This window comes from Perognathus longimembris, chromosome 4, assembly GCF_023159225.1.
Source record: "Perognathus longimembris pacificus isolate PPM17 chromosome 4, ASM2315922v1, whole genome shotgun sequence".
Taxonomy (NCBI): domain Eukaryota; kingdom Metazoa; phylum Chordata; class Mammalia; order Rodentia; family Heteromyidae; genus Perognathus; species Perognathus longimembris.
This window is the reverse complement of record NC_063164.1, coordinates 5,747,125-5,764,398: the sequence shown is the minus strand read 5'-3', so window position 1 is coordinate 5,764,398 and position 17,274 is coordinate 5,747,125. Positions and strand designations below refer to the sequence as shown.

General features: G+C 41.1%; 1 protein-coding gene across 2 annotated transcripts in view; it reads left to right on the top strand.

Moving 5' to 3' along the window:
- Positions 1–17,274, top strand: part of Dis3l2 (DIS3 like 3'-5' exoribonuclease 2) — a 312,571-nt gene that overhangs the window by 196,288 nt on the left and 99,009 nt on the right. The gene's annotated exons all lie outside the window — the stretch shown is intronic.

Below are 17,274 nucleotides of genomic sequence, written 5' to 3'. Positions count from 1 at the left end.
GACCTACTTCCCCTGCTACATCTGCACCTAGCTACAACTAGGTTACTTTATCCTTGCACCACCCTGCACACTATGGGCATTTTACTATGCCTGGCAGACGTTAACACCCAAGCTCTCGCGGGCTTCTCTGACATTGAATATAAGGATGAGTCCCTGGCTCTTGCTACGATGCTCATTGACTTTACAGTACATCTTCAACACCTCAACATTCTACTGTGTGGGCCACTTGAAAGCTCCACCTCAACCTGCTTGGAAGGAGGGCCCAGGGGCATGAATAATTATGGTCTTTATACAATTGTCCCACTGTATTGCTGAGAACTCATCTAGGAATTCAGTCAACTACAGAATGAAATTGTTTTAATTGTACTGTTGGTAAATGTGTACAGATTTCTTTCCTTGCTGCTACTTTCTAAACAATACAACATAACAACTGTTTATGTTAAGTATTATAAGTAACCTAAAAGAGGATATGTACAGGTTATCTGCAAATAGCACGCCCTTTCATATAATGGGCTCCTAAGCCTCCTCAGGCTTTGATATTTGTGGGTCCTGAACGTGAATGCCAAGGGTAGGCCATTTTCTCAGGCCCTCCATGAGCAGCTCAGCACATACTTGCTCTTTAGTAGACTACTCCTTTCAGCCATTCTTCTCAACTGGAGTTGTGTTTTTCTCAGATTCTGCTTTTATATGGTTCTCTTGTTGGTCAGGCTTCCTTGATCTTTGGGAATTACTTTTCTTCAAATCCCTGGATTTGGTCTTCCATATTCACTTAGCTTGTAGGTTATTCTCTCTAGTTCATCCAAGTCCATGAACTGGATCATGAAATGCCATGTTTTAAAGGAATGTCCTTCCTGAAAATTATACAGTATGCTGTGAGAGCCAACTTAAACTTAATCAGAAACATTTAATCTGGTAGCTATTGGAACATATGCCATGTGTAGCTTAAAAATAAGATCTGCATGCACCATTAAATTTAACCAAAAATGGTTTAAAATCTGCTCTTTGTGTTTTAGAAGGGAACCTTGATTGCTCTTCAGTAGATTTTGGAAAAGAAAAATTCCACTTCAGGGCAATTTTCTGCTTGGCTGCATTTCTGGGTTTTGTTTCTGACATCTTCATGATGCCCAGTGCTTCAAGTGCTCTTCCTCCTATCCTGCTCTTCCCTGTGAAGTCATTTCTAATCCCAATTTTGAAACTCTGGTTTTTCCTCTCACAACCTCTTATGTCAGAGGACATTCTGACCTCAGACAAATCCTAGGCAACTCAAGCAAGGACTTGGTCACAGACAACCCCTATTTTTGTAGTTGGTCCTTGATGATGAACCTGGGAATCAAAGTGGAAAATTCTGTAGATCCATCATCTCAGAAGGAAGCATGTGCCATCTCCATTCATTTGGGCCTTGGTGAATGAACAATTTTAGCTGTCCTTGAGGTATAATATTTTTTTAACTGAATTATACCTTGACTCAAAAACTCCAAATAACTGAATGGTCATGCGAGGGCTCTGGCATGGAAGTGGGCTTCTGGGATGCTTGCCAATGAGTTCCTGCTTTGAGGACAGAGGATCTAAGTGGAAAGATTAAGTGGAGAGACAGCTCCACCCCTCTAAGTCTTATTCCTATGTTCCACTCAAATCTTGCTAGCCTGATTTCTGTGGGGTCTGGGCTTTGGAAATTCTCCTTATTCATGGATGTCTCAGTGCACCTTGTTAAACCAAATTTGGACTGTGGCCTGTTCCTCTGCTTCCAGCTCTGCTGATTGGTTCCAGTTTTCTTGCTCATTAAGGCCAAGATAATCTGGCACCCACCAGGCAGGCATCCTCAAGTATCTGGCACCAAGGTAAACCTGGAAATTAGTAGAGAAGTCTCAGTGATCCAAGCACACTCATTATATGAGAGGCAGTTGCAGTGTACCTAAAGGAGCACTGGAGTAAGAGCTGGAAAATGGAGGTGCTTGTCTTGTCTTTGCTGCTGCATCATGAAAGTTTATGTGTGTCTGTGATTTCTCTGAAATTCTCCTTTCTCAATGATAAAACAGTGGTTTGAACTGTACATTTTCACAAATCTCTTTCAATTTCAAAATACTAAGTAAATGAAGAACTAAAATGCTGAGCTCTGTTTCTACCTGTTGTTGCAAACATACAACCTCGCTGTAACATACAGTACTGGTACTTTTCCACAAAAATAGATGACAACAGAATGAGAAGGAGGACACAGTCCATACTCCAGCAGAAAAGATTAGCTTCACATTCCCTGGGTCTGTAAAACAATAATATCTTAACTCAGAATTGCCTGGAAGATTGAATGAGATAATTCCTAACACTTAGAAATGTGCCAGGCAAAGTAGGTACTGCTAGCACGCCTCTTGACAGTGCAATGAGGCCTGCTCGAAATACTCGCTCAGATACAGTTTTTGCCACTGCAATGGTAAATGGTTAGAAGTCACTTATATTCAGGCTCTCTCTCTCTCCCCTCTCTCCGGCCATGGATCATCTTGGCCACAGGCCAGCAGTTCGGTAATAAACTTTCTTTCCTGCCTGAATACCGCGTGGCGTTCTCCTTTACCAGCTACCTACTTTAAAAACCTAACATATATGGTGCCGTAACTCAGGAAGGGCTTAAGAGTCAGGACAGGTGGAATTCCCATCTATTTTTCTCCTTTTTCTGGGAGTATCCCCAGTCCTGACGGCCCTTTTTCCGCGAACCGAACTGCTGCGAGTAGCCACGCGGCACTTTTCACTAATACCATTGCTGGCCTCCACATCCACCTCCACCTCCACACCACTTGTCTACCCTGGTGAGTGAAACTGCTGCTGCTCGGGTTCTCTGCCGCTCCGTCCGCCGCTTCTGCCGCTTCTGCCTGCCGCTTCTGCCCGGTAAGCTCATTCACTCACCAGGCGCCTCCCTCCCGTGCTTTTTGGGTTGTGCATCACAGTCACACCCAAGCCGGGACACTGCTAGCATGCTTCTTGACAGTGCAATGAGGCCTGCTCGAAATACTCGCTCAGATACAGTTTTTGCCACTGCAATGGTAAATGGTTAGAAGTCACTTATATTCAGGCTCTCTCTCTCTCCCCTCTCTCCGGCCATGGATCATCTTGGCCACAGGCCAGCAATTCGGTAATAAACTTTCTTTCCTGCCTGAATACCGCGTGGCGTTCTCCTTTACCAGCTACCTACTTTAAAAACCTAACACTCAGTGAAACTTATTAATATAAAAGTAGAAAGATTGAACTTGACCTTGAATTGTAGTAAGGGTATACTAAAGTAATAAATATTCACTTGCTGTTCAAAAACTGAAATGGAAAAGGAGAGAGAATCCAAAAACAAATCCATGTATATACATTTAGTCACTTGGTTTTCAGCAAAGCTAACACTGCAGTATAGTAAGGGGAAGATAGTTTTTACCAATAAATGGTACTAGATCATTTGGATGTCCCATAGAAGAGAAAAAATGGCGTTTGGCCTCTTTTTTATGCCATATGCGTAAAAGTAAATTCTATGTGTTTTTGAAATCTAAGTATGAATGGTAACATCAACACTTAAAGAAAAGGAGCAAAGAATAATAACCTCATGACCTGAGAGTAGGCAAAGATTTCTTAAGTAGGGCACAAAAAGCATGAACCTTAAAAAATATACTGATACTTTTCATTTTATTAAAATTAAAAACTTCTGTTCATGAGAAAACCTCATTAAAACTGTTGAAAAGGCAAACCACAGAGAGAAAGCATTTGTAATAATATATCTAGCAAAGGACTCCTATGGAGAATATATAAACACCCACACAGGGATTCCACAGAAGAAGAAAAATAATGGTCAGAAAAATATGAAAAGGTATAGTAAGATAATCCTGTATTCCCATTAGAATAGCTTAACTTTTTTTCTTGAGGGTTTGAATTCATGACTTTTCACTTGCCAGGCAGGCAGTTTACTGTTTTAAGCCACACTACCAGCCCTTTGTCTACTTTTGAGATAGGGCCTCTGTCCAGGTTAGCCTGAATCATGATCCTCCTTCTTGTGTTTCCCACAGTAGCTGGGATATTAGGCACATAACACTATGCTCAACTTCTTCTGTTAAGATAGTGGTCATGCAAACTTTTCTTCTTGACTGAAACTACCATCCTTCCTTTCAGCCTCCTGTATAGCTGGGATGAACAGCTAAGTATTTAAAAAACTAATAGTATCAAAATTAGTGGGTACAGCCACTCTGGGAACCATTGTACAATGTATAATAAAGCTGAGTGAATTCATACCATATAAGCCATTACTTTCATCTTAGGTACATATTCAACAGAAGTTAGTATCTGTGTAAGAATTTTTTAGCAACATTATCAGTAGTAAAATATAATAGCAAAAAAGACCCCAACAACCCTAATAACAACTCAGATGTCTGTCAATAATTAAATTATTGTATACTCTTACAATGGAATGTTATATAGAAGTGGCATGGAACAAATACAAAATACATCATGGATTAAAACAAGCCCAGTCCTGGGACTTGAACTCAGGGCCTGGGCCCTGTCCTTGAGCTTCTTTGGCTCAAGACTAGCACTCTACCACTTGAGCCACAGCGCCACTTCTGGCTTTTTCTGTTTATGTGGTGCTGAAGAATCAAATTCAGGGCTTCCTACATACTAGGCAAACACTCTACTGCTAAGCCACATTCTCAGCCCTTGAATTAAAATATTTTTTTGAGGAAAAGAAATGATAAATAGTCATCCTATATGAATCTATTTATATAAAATAAAGACAAAATTGATTGACCATGTATGGAAGTCAGAAAAGTAGTTTTCTTTGGTGAGTGTAAAGGCTGGAGAAAACATGAGAAAAGCGTCTAGAATTCTGCTTTTATTTTATCTTTTAAAGTGTGGATGTGGTTTCCTGAGTATATTTACTTGGTAAAAATTAACTGAGCTGTATGCTGGAGGTTTGTAGTTTATGTTTCAATAAAACATGTACTTTAAAGGGATGTGCAACTATCTCTGTAATCTTATATGAGTGAATGGGAAACAGTGTGTACTGGTATTAGAATTAGGAAATTCAAAGGGAATACCAAAATTGAGAGACAAAGGGTAAAATAAGAGAAACAACAACAAAAGCAATACTTGCAAAACTGTTTGGTGTAAGTGAACTGAAAACCGCAGGGGGGGAAAGGGGGAGGAAGGAGGAGGGTACGAGGGACAAGGTAACAAACAGTACAAGAAAAGTATCCAATGCCTAACGTATGAAACTGTAACCTCTCTGTACATCAGTTTTATAATAAAAACTTAAAAAAAATAAAAATAAAGGGATGTGCAACAAGTAGAAATAACCCAAGTGTCTGTTGGCTCATAAATGGATAAATAAATGTAGTGGTATATCTGTGCAATAAGATACTATTTACCAAAAAAAACCCAACAACAATGAAGTGGTGATACATGCAATAATGCAGCCAACCCTTGAAAACACATAGAGTAGAAGAAGATGATCATAAGAGACCACATGATAGGGCTCCATTTATATATGTCTAGAACAGGCATATATATGGAATCACGAAGTCCTTTAGTGGTTACCTGGGGCCAAGATGGTTGAGGAAAAATAGGAAGTGACTGAAAACAAATATGAGGTGAAAATACTCTAAAATTGGTTGTGGGTGATGATTGTATTAACTATGCATATATTAAAAGCTGTTCAGTTGAACAGTTTACATGAGTGCATCAAATGTGAATTAAATCTATATAAAGCTACTATGACAGGAAAAGTCAGGGGATTCTGATATTTGTAATAACCATTTGAACACTAGGAACAGGCTAAGGTGCCCTGTGGTACTGTGGTGTGATAGTAAGGACTGTTGGATGCTAAATTAGTGTCCAATCCTGGCTCTGCCACTGACTGGCAGCCTGATACTGGGCAAGCCTGACACTGGACACTCAGTGCGTCTGAATGTCTTCATGTACAAAGTACCTGCCCCAAAGAGCACAAAGCCTACAATTTATAGTGGCTACTTTGTGGAAATTATGTCAAGATTATTTGCTTAATCAAGAAGTATTTGAGTGTCTTGTCTGTGCCAGGTACAATAAATGGTAACTGTTATTATTAGTGAGTTGTGTTGTATCTGTGGAGTTCTATCCATGTTGGTGAAAGGTGACTAGGGACTATCCCAGCATCTCTCCCCAGCTGTGCCACGTCAGCATCTATTGCAGATTACAAGTCATATTTTATCATAGAATTAAGTTCTTAATATCGAGTTAGAGTCTGCTACCAAGAACAGGAAGTACATGGAACATTTACAGAGGAATTTTACCCACAAGTATTAAAATCATAAAGGACTGATAATTAAAAGATTGTCTTCAGTTAGTTATTTGGCAATTCAAGATGCCTGATATGAAAGCTCAGTTTATAAAAAAAAAAACCTGAAAATTTGAGTTACCACTATAATTATGCACATACAATGATTGTAGTCATAACAATATATGACAAGGTTTTTATTTCAACACTTTTTTTTGCTTGTCTTGTGGCCTGAACTCAGAGCCTCGGCACTGTACCTGAGCTTTTGTACTCAAGGCTAGCACTCAACCTTTTGAGTCACAGCTCCTCTTCCAGTTTTTTGGTGGTTAATTGGAGATAAGAGTCTCACAGACTTTCCTGCCCAGCTGGCTTTGAACTGTGATTCCTAGACCTTGGCCTTCTGAGTAGCTAGGATTATAGGCATGAGCCACTGGTGCCTGGCTTCAGCAAATACTTCTTGTCTCTATGAAAGAGTTACATTCAGCCATGTTATAAATAATACTCTGTTCAACTTATTTGTCTTTAAATAGGTGTTTAGTAAAATAAATGTATAATAATCCCCTTTTTAAAATTTTAAATTGGGAGTACTTGTAGCCCACAGGAATTGAGTAAGAAGCAAGTACAAGTTCATCAGGCACCTAATAATAAGAGGAGATGACCTATTGTAGTAGACAAGAGCCCAGGCTCTGAATCCGGACTTTGATGCAGGTGGCTGGCCTCCCTGGGCCTTACCTTCTTAATCTATGGCAAGATTTTTGTCTCCTAGCAATGGAGGATTAAATAAATCACCACAAAACACTTAAAGTAAGAAGCCAATATGCAGTTATTGTAGCAGATTCATAAATATGTGTAAATTATGAGTAGAATTTTTTTTTACTTTTGTGAAGCCTTAGGGAGTCATAAATGGTTTCTGCTTTAAGCAAAGAAAGAAATTGATGAATGAAATTGAATAATTTGATCCCAAAGAATAATCTATAAGTAAACATATTGGGTGGTATGCAAGCAGTTACAAATGAATAACCTAAAGTAAGATAGACTATGGAGAGCTCAAATAGTTACATGCAAGATGAGAGGAGCAGACAAATAAAGGGGGAAAGGAGAGGCGAATACAGTCAAGTATTCATTGTATATACCACAAAAATTTAAAAAGTAAGAAGAGGTGAATTGGAGGGTGGTGGGAATGTTGAAGGGGTGACACTGATCAAGATGCATTGTATTCATAAATTGCTGCATTACATGGCACGTCCTTTGTACAACTACTTAAAGATAATAAAATATTTTTGAAAGAATTGCACATAGTAAGAAATAATAATATTAAAAATGGTAAGAAATAACAGTACAAAGTATCTCTAGCATGAGAAAAAAAGCCTTTTCCAGTTTTTGTTACCAGGATAAAAAGCAGTGAGCTGCCAGAACTTGACATGAAAGTGAAAATTTTAATTTCAAGTGAAAGGAATACTGAGATTGTATTAAGCAGTGATTACAGTTAACATTGGTGAATAAGCATTTAAAGACATGTAGATGCTTATATTTCTTTGAAATGTAGAAAACTGCAATCTGTTTTTATATATTTGGTTATTAGAGACTAGTGATTATGTCTCATTGAAAGGTTCTTTTCTTTTCTTTCTTTTTTTTTTTTTTTTTTTTTTTTTGCCAGTCCTGGGGCTTGGACTCAGGGCCTGAGCACTGTCCCTGGCTTCTTCCCGCTCAAGGCTAGCGCTCTACCTCTTGAGCCACAGCGCCACTTCTGTTTATGTGGTGCTGAGGAATCAAACCCAGGGCTTTGTGCATGCTAGGCAAGCACTCTACCACTAAGCCACATTCCCAGCCCTTGAAAGATTAAAAAAAAAATAATAATAAAATCCAGAAAGGAATGTGAAATAAGCTAAAGTTCTGTTGTCAAGTCTAGGTGTATGGAAGTCTTTGGAGGGAATCACAACATTCCCTGCCCTGCCAGCCACAGGTAGAAGAGAGCCTCCAGCCCCACCTTGCCTCCCCCCCCCCCATCCTAAGGACAGATTAGGGAGGGGCTCCATCCCACAGACAGATGAGGGAGAGCTCTCATCCTGTAGGCAGGTCGGGGAGAAACTCCATCCCATAGGCTAGCCACACACACTAGCCTGTGCAAGTGCTGCCTGCAAGTGCCACAGCCTGCTGTGAACCGAAGTCATGTTTCTGGCCAGAAATAGTTGTTTCCTGTTCAGAAGGGGTATGCCGAGCACCTGCTACTTCATTTCCTGAGGCCACCTTTATAGAGTTTACTGGAGAGAGACATGGTTGCTACAGTCCACCAAGAGAATTGTCAGATTGTCACATAAGCTGGCACTCGCGCTCTCAGCCTCCTGCCCAGGCTGCCAGGGGCACTGTGTCTGAGAGTATGCCAAGGGCTGGAGAAGGATGTAGGCAAGTAGAGGTGGGAACAGCATTTTGTCAGCTTTTTGTTTTTATTTAACACTTGACCAAGTAACACATTGGTTGTAGCAAAATTAGAATTTGCATATAAACGAATTCACAGCCTGTTACTCCAAACTGCTATTACCATCTTCATATGTTTCTTCCCAGAAAATTTAAGCCAGGTTTGCATTTTTTAAATTTTATCCTTTTTTAATCTTAATTGCTTTGTCCAGACTTTGAGAACTGAAAACAGTACTAGTGTGTACAGTAAAGAAGGGAATAATTATGTTGCAAGTGAACTGTGTACAACTTGGGGTGGGGGGAGTGGGAAGGGAGGGGAAGTGGGAGAAAAATGAGGGAAAGGATAACAAATTTGACAAGGAATGTACTCACTACCTTATGTATGTAATTATAACCACTCTGTACATTACCTTGACAATAACATTAAGAAATAAGACGGGGGGCTGGGGATATAGCCTAGTGGCAAGAGTGCCTGCCTCGGATACACGAGGCCCTAGGTTCGATTCCCCAGCACCACATATGCAGAAAACGGCCAGAAGTGGCGCTGTGGCTCAAGTGGCAGAGTGCTAGCCTTGAGCGGGAAGAAGCCAGGGACAGTGCTCAGGCCCTGAGTCCAAGGCCCAGGACTGGCCAAAAAAAAAAAAAAAGAAATAAGACGGGAATAATCCTGCATCTCTCCAAAGATCACCACTGGGCACATTTTGATTCTGCTGTATAAGCCATAGATTTCCTTCCGTCTTTTGGCATGTCTTTCTTGTAAAACTTGTACCTAGTTTTACCTAGCTGGATTTGCCCTTTTTGATTTTTTTCCCTCCTCTGGCTTCAGCTCTACCTTAAAAAAAAAAATTGGATTGAGCATTTTGAACATGCACAGAAGTAGATCGAATAGTGTCATGAAAGTCCTTGTTCTCATCACCCAGCCTCTTCAACCCTCAAACCATGGCCAGTCAGCTTCCTTCTCACCCCATCTCCTGCCCCTGCTTCAGCCCTTGTTGCTTTGACCTGCTAACTTGTAATCACCTTGTAGGGTCCTTTGTGGCCCTATTGGCTTCAGCTTCATTGTCTCCTGGCACTGAGCAAGGACCAAATGTCTGTGCTCCCGGCCTGACCTGCTGACCTGGGCTTTCCCTACTTCTCGCCTGGAAATTCCCAGACATTGGGTGTGCCAGCCTCACATGTTCAGCTCCTCTTTCTTTTTCCTGTTAATGAAGAAGGCCATTGCTCAAATCATTTGGAAGGGTAAAAGTGGAATTTACTACCTGGGTGTTCTTCTTCCATGTTGTTCCTATAAATTTAAACTGAGATTCCTGAGAATTAGATTAAACATGACAGAAATTGCTGTGTAGGCAGTTTTGTACGTGTAGATTGCTAGAGCCCTTTGTGATAGGAAGGGGAAAGGTTCTTTAAGCTCCTTAGCTCCAGAATGTGAGCTCACCATTTAAGGAGTTTGCAACTCAGAGTCCTCTTTAACCCTTTGCTGTGTGGAAGAAACAAAATAGAAAATCCACAAATTCTTCAAATCTTAGCCTTGAGGAAGATCTGAGAATTTGTCCATAGAACCCCTTCTCATATATAGAAGACTTTTATTGCACTCACATTTTCATGTCCCATTTTTTTTTACTTTGACTCCTTTTAAGTCTATGAAATATCTTCAAACTATCATCATGTCATATCCATGGAGGGTTTTCGTGGCCTGCCATCCTGGGAGTCAGCTTCTGTGTGAGATTACATAACAAAACACCACACGGAACTAACTGAAAGATGTCAGAGTTTGCATTGTCCCTTTTACCTAGCAACCCAATCAGTGTTTCCACAGAGGGCAGTGAGGATTTGCTTACCCCAACTAAACGAGGGAGTTTATTGTGTGGCCACAAGGTGAGGCAGACTTCAGCTAATAAGTCTGTCTCTAAAATTCACCAGGACCAAGCCAGATCAGGGCTACACCCCGGCTGGATGAGATACCCTAGTGAGGCCCTCAACTGGTAACTGCATTTGGACAGCAGCAGGGCCCTTGCTTTAGCCCTCTGGGCTGGATTCCCCGCTCAGAACTCCCAGAACACTGTTTTCTACCTCTCCTGGATCTCCTGTTTTGGAAAGACCACAGGATCAAGAAGGACGACCCACTGTCGGCTAGATAGATGCTCATCATACCTGTTGTCTCAGAGAGGAGGGGGCCCTATGGGTGATGCTTCCTTTCATCTCTTGTTTGTGTTTATCATATGTTCTACGGTGCCAAACAGCTCATTGAAAGTGCATGTCAGTGCCATTCCTGAGGTGGGTCCTTTTTCCGGCTCTCTCATCATGACCATAGACACCAGTGATAAGCCCACAGTGTGCAGAATAAGGATGAGGGCCACATAAGAATGTAAGCACGTTCAGTTTATATGAGTTTACCATGGAAAACTCCTGTGGCTTCCCATTTCACTTGAAATAAAATCTACATTCTTACCTGACCCAATCAGGCCTCTTGTCAGATCTTCTTCCTAGCATTCTCCCATTCTCTAGGCACATCAAGCTTGCCTTGCCCTCAGCCCTTTACTCTGGCTATGTCCCTGCCTGGGGAACCTGCCTCACATCACATGTGGACCTATAGATCCTAGTGTGTTCCCTTAGACACCCTAACTAAATGGAGGGAGAACCCAGGCATTCTCTTCCTCTTACCCTACGATCTTTTCTACTGTCTTAAGTGATGTCACTTGTTTATTTGCTTGTTGTTCTCTCCTCACTATAATGTTAGCTCTCTAGGTGAATGGGCCTTACCAAGTTCTTTACTTGTGTGTCCAGACACCTAGAAAATATCCTGACACATAGGAGCTTTATGAACATTTGTTAAAAGCTCAGTGAATGAAGATGGCTGTCAGGAAGTGGTGAGGAGAATGAGGTGACTCCTTATCTGGCCACTGAAGAATTCCAGAGGTGACTACCCAGTCACAGCTGGTGCTGCCCTGTAAACAGAGCCTAGCCCCAATCTTCTTGCTTCTCTTAGTGAGATTGTTGCCCCTCGAAGAGATGGGCTTATCCTGTGCATCCCATAAACTGAAATTGGAGCTAATAAATGTAAAGTTCAGGGAGATGGTTGGCCTTAAAAGGAAGAAAAATGTACTTTCATGTTATCTGAGGATAGAGTGGACTGGAAAGTCATGATTGCTAAGTCACCTGAGGGTTGGAGACACAGGCTGGATATTTAATGTGCAAAGCAACTATGGGGAGCACCCAGCACTGCATGGGCAGACCTGACAATTAGACCTGGCTTCCCTATATGCTTTATTACTTTCTTATTCATTCAGTAAATGTCACACTGGCTATGCTGTGGGTATTTTCCATGTCCTTCAGAGTGAATACAGAGTAGAGGGATTTATGATCAGCTCGTGGTAACTGGGGCTGAGGTATTCAAGAAGTTATAAGAAAGTACAGAAGGGAATTGAGCATAAGCCCAGCAGAGGAAGAGAAGCAGAGCCCCTGGCCTCAGGGACAACAGCCAAATGCATGTTTTGAAAAGAGCAATATAGGCAGTATGGGAAATAGGCCTGAAAAATGTTAGGGAAAGCAATAAGAAGGTCATAAAGTCCTCTTTAAATGATGGTTGCCTTGGCCAAAGCGGTGATGGTGAAAGGGAAGAAATGTATGGTTGTGAGAAGTCTAGAAGGTAGAGTTCTCTGTGACTGGTGAACAGATGCCCAAGAGAGTCTTTGTTTTGTTTTGTTTTGTTTTGGGGGCGGGGGGGTTGGTCAGTACAGCATGCATTTAGTGGGGATGGTCCCATTTCCTGGATCTGGAATATGGAAGAAATGGTTTTGCTGATGGTGATGATTGGAGGGGGCATATATGACTGACTTCCTAGTAGATATGTGCATGTGTAAACCTGTAGCTCTGAGAGATCTTGGTGAGTGGTATAGAATCAAGAGTTCAAAACCAGAAATAATGCTTGAAGTAGAGAAAGTAGGAACGCAGAGGTAAGGTGCACCAGCATGATGATGGGCAAGCAAAGGAAGAGGATTGAGAAGGAACAGCCACAGAGGGCAGACACCATATGGCTGGCACAAAAGGAGAAGAAAAGGTTCCAAAAGGGAAAAATCACCAGACTTCTGCTGCAACTCTAATGTCAGGCATAGAATGGCTTGCATTTAGTGACAGGCGTCTCTAGTGAGCTAGGCAGAGCAGTCGCTTTTGCTGATGAGCTACATGTAGCAGAATTGTTCTCCTACGTTCTGAACTCAAGAGTTTCCAGGTATCACATGTGTCTCCATTTTTATAGTCTGTTGTAACAAAGTACCATAGACTGGGAGCTTATAAACATTAAAAACTTAGTTCTTATAGTTCTGGAATCTGGGAAATCCAAGATCAACAGCTCGCAGATCCAGTGTCTGGTGGGTGCCCACTTCCTGGTTCATAGATGGCATCTTGTCCCCATGTCTTCATATGGTGGAAGGGATGATGGTGCATCTCTCTCATAGAGGCATTTATCTAATTTGGTGAAGGCCCTGTCTTTATGTCCTAGTCACTCCTAAAAGGCTCTGCTTCCTAACACCACCACACCGAGGATATGGTTTCTTTTCAACATGTGAATTTTGAGAGAATACAGTCCATTGCAGCACATACTATTGTTTGTTTTCTATCTTTTAATTCATGTATATTAATTCTACATAACAAAGGGTTTCATCATGATATTTTCATGTGCATACAATCTGCTTTATAGATATATGTATATGTAGGGAGAATTTGATCTATTGCAACACGTAATATTGTTTGTTTTCATTCTATCTTTTAATTGATATATATTAACTCTACACGATAATGAGTTTCATCATGATATTCTTATATGTGCAAACAATATACTTTATATATACTTCATATTCACCCCTTGATTGCTCTCTTATCTCCATCCTTACTCCCCTTTTCCCTTTTCTTTCCGCCTGTCTAGTACTTCCCTCTTTCATGAACTTGCTCCCCACTCCCCACCCCCAGCCCAGTTTCCACAAATGAGAGAAAATATGTAGTATTTATCTTTGTGGGACTGGCTTATTCACTTAATATGATACTTTTCAGTTTAGTACATTTTGGGGCAAATGACATCATTTTATTCTTAATGATTGAGTAAAATGCACATATACATATATACATATATATATATATATATATATATATACATGTACCACATTTTTTGTCCATGTATTTACTGACTACCTAGGCTGATTTCATAATTTGGCTATTATGAATAATGTCTCAATAAACATGGATATACAGATATCTCTACAGTAAGCAGATTTTGATTTTGAGGGATATATACCAAAAAGTAGTGTGACTAGATCATATGAGTATTCTATTGTTAATTTTTTGAAGAAACTTCATGCTGATTTCCATAGTTCTTGGACTAATTACACAAGGGATATACTATTGTTTTCTGTAAGGGGGGGTACTGTTAGAGTTGAGAAGAGCTGTATGATCAGTACTGTCCATTCATGGTAGGTAAAGGTAAGCTCAAGGAACCCAAGTCTGGAAAGGCCTGGCCTCAACCACCTTGGCTTCCTTGGGATGTTTGCAATGTTCCACTATCCCACAAGAGGTAGCAACTCCGTTAGTCCTGACTGTGGCACAAGCCTTTTGAGTCATTAAGACAGTCATTCTGCTTCAAGCTAAAGCTGACTGTAAGCTAGAAATTTAGAAAGGAACTGCTGGGATTTAAAAAGACATATTCTTCTAATTGAAGAAACCTAGAGTTAATGGCTTAGTGGTGATTCTGTAATCAGGCATGGCTACAGGTGGTTAAGGATGTTGTCAGTAGGAACCTAAAGAGCCTTAGGGACAGGGGTATGGCTACATACAAGCCTAAGAAAAGAACTTCTGGATCCAAAACTATGAATGTGGCTTTCATTGAGCCATGAGAGATAGGGAGGGATTTTGAGCAGTGGCCTGAGAGAAAACATTGGGTTGTGTCATCTGGCCCTGGAAGTGAGTGGCGCAGAGGTGATAAAAGAGCAAAAGCTCAGGATTCAACTTGGTTCGGAACCTGGGATTTACCACATACTAGCTGAATTGGTTTGGACAAGTCACTTGACCCTTTCTGAGCCTCAAGTGGTTTGTGCAGCTGTTGTCAAAGTTAGCTTGTGTGTGGAGTCCCTGACATAGAGGATACACTTAAGTGATTAGCATTTTTTTCTGTTGTGGGGCTTGAGCTCAGGGCCTGGGCATTGTCTTTGAGATTCTTTGTGGGGCTTGAACTCAGGGTCTGGGGCATTGTCCCTGAGCCTGTTTTTGCTCGAGGCTAGCATTCTACCACTTGAGCCACAGTGCCACTTCCGGTTTTTGAGCGGTTAATTGGAGGTAAGTGTCTAATGGGGACTTTTCTGCACTGGCTGGCATCGAACCTGGACCCTCAGATCTCATCCTCCTGTGTAGCTAGGATTAGAGGCGTGAGTCACAATTAGCATTTTATAGGAATCATTGCCAGTACTTCATTTATGTAGTTGTTGTATATTAGACACTACTTTGCCATGTTCTGCCTGATTGCCATCTAACTTACTCCTGTATACTTCTATTACCTTCCACTATCAGATCTCATTGTCATCCCATGAGTGTATCTGCTAACCACAATAGACAGAGTTCCTTAGGGAGAGCGATTACTATTTCCTAGTGATGTCATCAAAGAGTGTCCATGTATCATGAATCCATGCAAGAAAGCACTTCCTTACAACTAGAGCTCTTCACATGTAGAGGATATGTCAGTGGCCAGCTATCAGGGACAGTTAGGAAGTGGCTATCCTCATTAGAGAGGCTGGCTTTGAAGGGATTGTTTCTAGAATATTAATTGGGTAAAGCAAGTTCACTCAAAGGGAAACTTGTATTCTGCTGAGTTGTGACCTCTGTGCAAAGTGAGGCAGCTGTAGAAGCCTTGGAGAGTCTTCTCCTCTGCTTCCACTGCCTCAGGACTCCAAGATTCCCTGCAGCCCAGCAGATGAAAAGAATAAATAAAAAAACTATAAAGGGCTAGTTTTGTTTTACTTTGATGCTATGGATTTCTTCCCCACGGAGGAAAGTCCATCAGAAGGTGGAGTTCCTGTGCCTTTAATAAGAAATGAAGGGAGAGTATTTTTTAAATATTATGTTGGTCCTAAGTGTTTGCACAGTATATGCCTTATAAACTTTTGAAGATATATTATTCTGTTTCATAGAATAAAAGTTTCTGTGCCACTGCCTTATGACTTCTGCAAGTTCACATTATGTAAATATATGTAATAAAATATTTACTTAGGGTTTCCATAAAACTGTCCAAAGCAGAAAATAAGAGAGTGTCTCTTTGCTGATTTTAGAGACTCTGCTGGGAATTCTGAATGAAATTCAAGCCTCTGGAGTATGTTTTGATTGGCCTTTGTCATGTTTTATCTCCTGTAATGAACTCTTTGTCAGTTTGTCAATTTTCACTAAGGACAGAAAGTTCATGTGTAGTAACAACACAGAACCCAGATTTAAAATTATGGTTTATAGCATGATGTAATAATCCATTCTCTCTTTTCCTTTAGTCAATATTTACCTGCAAGGCCAATATATTATAATCCTGACTTCAAAAGAAGATACTTTATTTTACCTTTCCCAAGTGTTGTTTTTCGATACTTGAAATATCAAAACTGGAAGCCGAGCTGTCTGTGATTTCTGGCCACAGTCACTTGGGGTCAAGTTCCTCGATCATTGTAGGCAAGTTTGCTCTTCCCAGAGAACCAGTGACACAGCTGCCTCTCTGTGAGAGTGAGGTCACTGAATGGAGAGCCAGGCTGACTTCTCCCAGATTTCCATACAGCCTCTCCCCATGGGAGTCAAATCCAAGGCATCATTACACTATAGCAGAAGCGACTCTCTTAAACAATAAGTGTTATGTGCCTACTATGTGCTAGGCTTTCTCCCAGGCACTGGGCATTAACATCACAGGAAAGGTCCTATTCACTGAGCTTCTTCTGAAGGAAAAAAGGTAGACAAGGGACCTGTGAGCTAGTGACGATCTACTGTGACATCTGGTTGGGATGAGAGCACTGGAGACAGGCCACAGTAAGCATCATCAGATTCACAGTAGTTGATTAACTAGCCCAAGGGGAGGAAAGAAGAGACTGAAGAATCTTTTTGTGTAAGGATTCTTTGCTAAAGATGCTACAGAGATTATTCTAGACATAGGAAAAAAAACATAAGCCAGGAAAGTATCTGAATGGGGGGAGGTAAAATGTGTTTGGACAGTGGAAAGAAGTTGCATTCAGTGCCTGTGAAAGATGGGATACAAAGCTGACAGGTAGGTTGGGTTGAGACCAGCAAGTCTATGAATAGTAGACTAAGGAATAAAATTATTGGATTTATGTTCAGAAGGACTACAGTAGCAGTCTGATAGACAGATGAAGGATTCAGAGATTAAGTGGGCAGGCCAGATGTGAGGCTGACCAAGGCCTGTGGCCGGTGGAAATGGTTGGAGGGAGGAACTCCTAGGGACAATGTCCTGTAGTATTTGGGGATTAACTCATCTCTAGTGACCTGAAAGTATGTGTGTGTGCGTGTGCACATGTGCCAGTCCTAGGACTTGAACTCAAGGCCTGGGCACACTGTTCCTGAACATTTTT